Genomic DNA, 8,205 nt, shown 5'->3' with positions numbered 1-8,205 from the left:
ATTACAGGGGAAGGAAGCATTAAAATCAGCCGTGGGAGGAGGTGTATGGGGCAGAGTGCAGGAGAGTTCCAGGCGTGAAGCTCCCAGATGATCTCCCCCGGTGGAATCATGGGCTTTTCCTGGCTGTGATGTGGATTACACACGTAAAATTTTGCCAACCATGGAAGCTCACCTGAGCCTTGGGGTCCAGAGTTTTTTGGGGTCTGGGTCACGTAGACCTGGTTGATTGCCCATGGCTGACCTCAGTCTGTAGCCTCTCTGGTGGTTGAGCGGACAAAGCATGGCCCAAAGAAAAAGCCCACCATAAATCACAGTGCTAGACTACCCGCTGTGGCTCAGGACCCCCAGGTAAACCAAGTCACTTACTAGGCAGGACATCCCAAGGCTTTAGAGGTCACCTCCCAGGAGCCGAGGGCAAGGCCAGACCTCTCTTTGGGTAATGTTAATTTCTTACGACAAAGTACCTGAGTACAGACATGTCCACAGCCATGCAGATCTACACGCAGACATCTGGGAATGGAAGTTCCATAAGTTCTCAGCTGTCCAAGGAGTTGTTTCCCAAAAGGTCCCCCTCACCTCCCTTTCTCTTTTGTTAAGTAACAAACAGACACCTGGGGCTCTCTCCCACCCTCGCCCCCTCCCACTGCCGGTCTCTTGGCCAGTCAGTGGTGGTGGTCTGTCCCTCCCCCCAAGCTTTCAGGACCCTCCTTGACTGAGGTCTTTGTCTGCTTGAGCTGCTGTAACAAAGCACCACAGACTGGGCAGCTTATAAGCAACAGAAATTTATTTCTCCCGGAGTTGGAGGCTGGGTGTCTGAGATCAGGGTGCCAGCATGGTCCGGTACCGGTGGGAGCCCTCTTCTAGGTTTCAGACTCATTGCATCCTCACGTGGAGGAGAGCAGGGGAGGGAGTCAAGCTCTCCTGCGGCCCTTATCAGGGCACTAATCCCCTTCAGGGGGCTCCACCCTCACGACATCATCTAACCCCAGTTGCCTTCCAAGGCCTCATCTCTCAATAGCACCACATTGGGGTGTAGGATTTCAATATATGAATTTTGAGCGGCACAAGCATTCAGCCCATAACTGGGGACCTCACTGGTCCATACTCAACGTTGAGGTCAGCTGTGGTCAAGTTGTCCCCATGGATAGGACTGCATACTCAGAAGCCCGGGCCATAAACCTGGACATGACTGCAAATCCAGTGTGGCTAAGTCCCCTACCTGCACTCAGATCTGCTGTTGTGGAGACGGAAGATTTATTAGTGCATTACCAAGCTCCGGCAACTTCCTGGGCCACTTATTTTCCACAACTGTGAGAGGATGGTGATAATTGAACATTAAACTACGCAATTAACATTAATGTCAGGAAATGCCATTGTGAATTGTTTTGGGAGCATTCTTTTAGTGACTTGTTGGATCCACACTTTGGATGTCTTTTTCCCACCCTGGCTTTTACAGGAACAGGGAAATTAAAAGCACATGGCAGCTCTCAGGCATGTTTTGAATTTTGAGATCCCAACTCCCCAGCTGGAGGTCTGAGTGCTTGTCATCTCTGGGTCATGTGCACTTAGAGGTTGGACGGCCCTGGAATGCCAGGCTGCTCTGAAGGCGCGGCTGCCTGCCTAAGCGAGCGAGGGGACTGGCAGGAAGTGCTCTCCCGCTGGCCACTCCTCCAGGCCCGTCCCTGGCAGAGGGAGGACTACGTTCCTCTGGAATGTTTCAGGCCCAAGATAAACCGAGCTGGAGCCACGGGGCTGCTGGCAGAGCGCGCCCCAGTGTGTTTTCATTCCGCTGACGGCACCTCTGCCTCGAGGTCAGATGGTGCATTGGGAAGCCGGCCCATGGCCTCACAACAGCAACTTGAAAGCAGGTCTGGGAGGCACACCAAAGGCTCATGGGAAGAGCTGGGGGTTGCGTTATAGGTCCCCTGTGTGCACGTGGGAGTGGGTTCTCCCAAGAAAGTAAAGTCATCAGGGTGTTTAGGTGTGAACCCACCCTTTATTTATCGGGGGTGAGAAGGGGGCAGGGTATAGCTGTGCTGGAGAGAGAGGCTGAGTGGGGCCGAGCTGGGCTTCCCCGGGAAGGCGGCCCCCTCCGGGTCAGGTCACGAAGGTGGAGGGGGGAGGGGGGAGGGGGCGGTATTTGTCAAGTCTGCTTCAGCAGGGCCTCCAGGCAAAGCACCGAGGCCCTGGTCACGGGGGCGCAGGACCAGCGTTTGGGGCTGTGTGTCCCCGAGGTCTTGCCCCTTCCTGGTGTTTGTAGACAGGTATTCGGTTGTGAGTGAGAGCTGGCAGGGGGCGGGCTGTGCACGTGTGTGGTGCACACCTGCCCCAGGAAGGGCTGCTTCTCTCTCTGGACTGTCATGCAGTCGGGAGCTCCTAGGCAGCAGGTTACTAGGAGGTAGCCGTTCGCAGAGGAGGCTTGTGAGAGGCAGAGGAACACTTCCGGCAGGGGCCGAGGTGGGACGGCAGGAACAGTGAACGGAACTTTGGCCAGAGCGCTCCCTTCAAAACAGGACCCCAAGCGGTGTGAAGCAGCTGGTCCAGGGGCAAACGCGGCCTCCTCTGGGATGGCTCCCAGCTTGCCTCCTCCGATGCATGTTGTCTGCCAGGTCCACAGTTTACCTGGTCTCAGATGTAGTTGCTGTTCTGTAGTTTCCCTTTGGGCAGCAGCCCCAGGGACTCTGACTCATAATGCCATCCATGGGGTCAACCTGGAAGCCTCCAATTTCCAGAGGCCGAGTCAGCCCCATTCAGTCTGGGGGATGATTAGCCAGGGCCCCAGCCCATTGGTTCTCAGACCCCTTCTGTGGCCAGCCCAAAGCCAGTCCTGCTGGCATTCTTGGCCGTCACCTGGCCTGGCACTGCCTGCCCCACCCCATCTCCGGTGGCAGCTCCCCTTCTCAGATCTCCTGAAAGGACCTCAGGAGTCTTCTGTCGTCAGGCCTGCAGGCTTCTCGAGGATTCCTTGGCTCAGTCTCCCATTTGGCAGAGGGACCAGTGCCGGCTGCCTGCAGGAGTGCCCCCTGCTCCACTCAGGGTCGCAGGTGGCTTCCCGGGCACCTGATGGGGCAGCCCCGTGTCCCAGTGACTGCTCTTATGTAACAAACCACCCCACACTTAGTGACATAAAACAACGACTTTTTTATGCTTGTAGATTCTGTGGGCCAGTAATCTGGAAAGAAGCCTGTAGGGATGGATGGCTCTTCTCTATCTTCCGGCTGAGAAGACTCAAAGGCTGTGTTACCTCGGGCAAGGTGCGTTACCCTCTGTGCCTCAATTTCCTCATCTATGTGGTGAGGATGGCGCTAGTACTGATAGGATCATGAAAAAGAGCAAATGAATCAGTGGTGAGTAAATGAATCTGTGGTGTGTAAAGAGTTTATAATTGTGCCTGGCATGCAGTAAGCAATTATGCTCTTCTGATGGTCTGTTAGATTGATCTCACTCAATTCTCACAGCAATCCTTTGGGGCAGGTACCTTACGATGCCAATTTTATGGATGAAGAAACTGAGGCACGGGGCCATTTTGCTGGCCTAGTATCATTGGAGGGTGGGACACAGGAAGCTTCCAGAGAAGAAGCCTCAAGGAGACCTCAAGGGAGATGAGGAGAAGAGAGACCGTTGTTTCTATAAGGGGGGCAATATTGAGCCCAAAGCTGAGCTGGAGCATGGGGTATGTATGGAGCTGCCCGTGGAGTGTGGCTGGAGCCTGGACATCAAGAAGGAGTAGTGGTGGGAATGAGGGAAAAAGGTCGGCAGGGCTTGGTGAGGCCCATGTGCTTATCCACAGATGAGTGTTTACTGGGTTCATATTACGCACTCGGCCTTGTACTTGGTCTAAGAATATACCAGTCAGTAAATCTGTCTCTTTCCTGAGGCTTGATCAGTTAGGGTGCATTCGGCTGGGACTCAGGAAACCTGAACAGCAAATAACTCAAGGAAGTAGAAGGATTTTCCTCACGTAACAATAAATCTGGAGCCAAACAGTACAGGGCTGCTGCAGCAGGTCAGAAGCCACTGGGTACTCTATCCTCTTCCATCTTTCTGCTACACCAGCCTTAATTTGTGGCTTTCATCCTCATGGTTGCAAAATGGCTGCTGCACCTCCAGACGTCACATTCATATTCTAGGCATAAAGAGTGGGAGAAGAGTTAAGGACAAAAACAGAAGAGAGGCCAGGCTAGCTGCATCTATCCTCTTCAAGAAAGCTTTGCAGAAAGCCAGACTATGTTGTGGGCCAGTCTAACTGCAAAAGAGTACAGGAAGGAGAATACTTCAAACAGGACCCACTGCCATTTTGTCCACTGCCCTGGACAAACTTAATGTCCCCTAAGGTCCAAAGAAGGGGAGAATGGCTGTCTGGGAGGCAACCAGCAGTGTCTGCCATGGGAGTTCAGTTTGAGGGAGAGAGACAGATGTGAACAAATGATTCCAATAATTGCTATGGAAGAGGTAAGCCGAGGGTGCTGGGGAGCCCAGCAAGGGGCATGACCCAGGGAGGGCTCCTCAGAGAAGGCGGTGTCTGGTTAAAACTTAGGGACAGTAGGAGTGAGCAGAGAAGAAGAGTGGAAGACAGGGGGAAGGGAACTCCACTGAAAGGCTGGTCATGGGAAGCTCGGGTTCACGTTCCCAGCTCTTCACTGCCCCTGGGTTTGGGATTGGCTGGTGACTTGATTTGGCGATTGGACCATTAAGCACGTGGCACAGGCACTGCTGGCCTTGCCCTCTGGCCCTCTTGGGATCTGCCATGAGAAGGACATGTCCAGGGTAGCTTCTCAAAAGAGGCGGGTGGTGGGCTGGGGATATACGATCTCTGCAGCCCTTTTAACCCTGAAATCCTGCTGTACATTTAAAGCATTATGCAGACGTATATTTCTGGAATTTCACTGGGAATCAGTGAAAATAGGGCATTTTTGTCTAATATACAGATCTTGGAGACTAATTTTGACTATGTTAAGTTATTGCAATTTGTTGTGGTTCTACCTCTAAATTCCACCAGTTTTATTCACCACTATATCTCTAGTTTCCAGATCCTGGACACTTAGCAGGTTGTCAGTAAATATTTGATGAATGAATGATGAATGAGCAACTCTTACAGTCTAGAGGAGGAGCGAGACAGGAAAGTGGGAGATGGAAACGAGGCGTCTTAAGCATGGTGGGTGAGGAGGTACGGGGTTGGAGGAGCCCCCTGGAAACACACGTAAGAGAGACTTGGGAGATGCGAATTTCGTAAGCTGTGTGCAGCGTACAAATATGTTGGCACAGGCAGAAGATTTCCAAGAGGATGTTTACAAATTAGAGTGTTTTTTGGATTTATGCATTTCAGTTAAATTCACTCTGTTCTGTGAAATAATTCTTGAAGACGCTCTCTCTCTGTACACTAATTAGCAATCAAAATGCTGACAAGTTTTGCAGATTTAGCAAAGGCTGGCAAAGATGATGGTTGATTTACTGGAAAACAGAATAAATCAGTGTGTGAGATTCTTTCTAATAATCTCTGCTTAATGAGTTCTGGAAATTTGCCGAAGATCTAGCCGGGCATTCAAGCCTGTTTTCTCTCAGCTTTTCAAAAGTAGATGATGTCTTTATGTGTTAGAAATTAACGCTGAATTGAGAAAACTAGCCAGTGGATAGTATCCCAAATCTCTCCCTGCTACAACTTTGTATGTGAAGTGGTAGAAAAAGTGCCAGATTTGGGGCTAAAATCTTCCTCCCACCCTTCTGTGGGCAGTGGGCTTCCTCAGGTCAGTGACCCTGCTGGCTGGGCTTGAGGTTACTGGCTCAAGTACAGTGCTGGGCTGTGTAGAGCAGGTACTCATTGTCATTGGTTGCTCATTGTCATTGGTTGAATGGATATATATTAGTGAATTACCATGGGAACTGAAACCTCTAAACTTTAATAAAATTTGTCAAGCCTACAGCAAAGTTTCAAACTTGTACCCTTCGCCTAGATTCAACTGAACATTTTGCCATCTTTGATTTCTTTCTTTCTATAAGACTGTATCTGTATTGGTATCTCTACCTACTGTACATATATATGTACTGTATACACAATACACACACATGTATCATGTGGAAATAAATTCTGACTATTATGACATTTCACACCTAAATCCTAACACTTCACTACCAATCTCCTGAGAACAAAGATGCTTTCTTGTATCACAATACTTTTATTACAGTTAAAATAACAATATTATAATAATGATGTTAACTGTATAATAATATTACACAGTTAAAATAACAATGATTTTAACTGTATAATATCCAGTCTATGCTCATGTTTCCTCAGCTCTTCTAAGACTATGTTTCACAGCTTTTTTTTTTTAAAACCAGAATCTAGTTCAGACACACATATTGCATTCAGTTGTTTTGCCTCTAATTCTTCTAAATCTAGAATGGTCTCTCCATTTGGTTTTTCTTTTCCAAGACATTCACTTTTGAAGCGTGCAGGCTAGTTGTCTTGTAGGATGCCCCACGTCCTGGATTCGTCTGATTCTGTCCTTGTGGCCTTGATATGTTCTTCTAGCCTCTGTATTTCCTCTGCACTGGGAGTTAGTCTAGAGGCTTTGTTCTACTTCTTTGGTGAAATGATGCTTGGGAGATGTACTTGTAGGCATCAGAGAATTTTGTAGGCATCAGGAAGCCCACAGCATCAGACTGTACCACTGGTGGTGATCTGATCACTTGGGTAAGGTGGCAACAGGGAGATGGCTCCATGTTAAGACCACTTTTTCCTTAGTGATTAGTCATCCATGGGGTCGTACATTGGTATCGTGTGGATGTCTTGTTTCCAGCAACTTCTCACCAATGATTCTGGCCTGAATCCATGGCTGCATTGGCGTTTTGAAAGGGAGCCCTTCTGTTCCTATTGCATTCTAGAGCTGAGAATATCCCATAGGGAAGAGCTTCCCCGCCCCCAATCCCACCCACTTGAGAAAGTTCTCTCCCCTCTCTGAGCCACCTTTTCTCTGGGGAGATTAATCTCAGCTCTCAGAAACGTTGTGAGACTTGGTAAGGCAAAGTAGTTTATAAACCGTAAAGTTCTGTGTTTGTTTACGCAGAACAACTGGGGAGGTCGTTACGGATTCAAGCTGATCAGGCTGACTGCTGCTGAGTGAGGAGCATTGGAAACTCATCACGTAATGAGTGTTGTTTGAATGAATGAAAGAGTACCCAAAACACAGGGGTTCCAGGGGAACAGCAACAAATTAACATGGGGAAAACTGCATTATAGCCCCACAAAATCTTACCCACTTTAAATTTTGAAAAATCTTGAATCTTACATTTTTTTGACCTTATTCCCTGGGCTCTTCTGATCTCAGCAACTATACCTATGATTAAGACAACTGGACCCACCTCTTGCTCTTCAGAAATCACTGCCCGTGGAGTTTCCAAAATGGGTAAAACACTGGTTCTCAATCAGGGTCAATTTTGCCCCCCGGGAGACGTTTGGCAAAGCCTGGGCACATTTTTGGTTGTCACGATTGTGTGCGGGGCTGTAGGTGCTACTGTCACCTACTGGTTGGAGGCCAGGGACGCTGCTAAACATCCTACAGTGCACAGGACAGGTCCACAATAAAGAAATATCTGCCCCCAAACGTCAAGAGCGTGCGGACTGAGAAATCCTGGAATGGAACAAGATGGGGACAGGGGGAGACATTGCTTTTCTTGGTGGAAAAGAGCTGAGTGAAGGGGGAGGGCTTCTGTCAGCGATCACAGTTTTCAGACCTCATTTCTTCCCTTTCAGCTGCTGGAAGAGGCAGACGCCAGGAATTTGCTTTCCTCCCCAGAGCTGGAAGCTGCCACGAATTGTAACCCTTGGTTCTGAACTGCCATGCCTCCTGGGGTTCTTCTTACCTCCCTAAGTATCTGTCTCTCCCTTCCTCACTCAGGCCGACAATGGCACACGTGGCTGTCTCCATCACCATCCCATAGGGCTCCTGAATTATTCAGCCCATGTGATGTTGGCAACCCAGCCTCTCTGGAGCCTGAACTCATGCTCCTTTGTCAGTTGCCTTTACACAGTTGTCTCGTGGGACGGGTGGGCTGCCAGTCGTCTGTCTCCTGCACTGAGCATCCCTTAAGCTTATAAATTTGCTTTGGCTGTTGAGCCTAGCTGATTTTTGTGTTTTTTGTTTGTTTGTTTTCCTATCAGTTGATGACATTATCAACTGTGGAGCAGTGGTTACCATTAGCGTCTTG

At 49.3% G+C, this 8,205-nt stretch overlaps 1 long non-coding RNA gene across 1 annotated transcript; it reads left to right on the top strand.

Annotated features, from left to right (window-relative positions):
- The first annotated feature begins 1,745 nt into the window (after positions 1-1,745).
- On the top strand, positions 1,746-7,877 carry LOC114908631. The gene is made up of 3 exons (XR_003796980.1): positions 1,746-1,868; positions 3,155-3,254; positions 7,751-7,877. It is a non-coding gene; the product is annotated as an uncharacterized LOC114908631 (long non-coding RNA).
- The last annotated feature ends 328 nt before the right edge of the window (positions 7,878-8,205 follow it).

Source organism: Monodon monoceros, unplaced genomic scaffold (assembly GCF_005190385.1).
Source record: "Monodon monoceros isolate NGI ecotype Baffin Bay Population unplaced genomic scaffold, NGI_Narwhal_1 Super_Scaffold_4, whole genome shotgun sequence".
NCBI lineage: Eukaryota > Metazoa > Chordata > Mammalia > Artiodactyla > Monodontidae > Monodon > Monodon monoceros.
The sequence above is the reverse complement of the archived record's forward strand: the minus strand, read 5'-3'. Positions and strand labels throughout refer to the sequence as shown.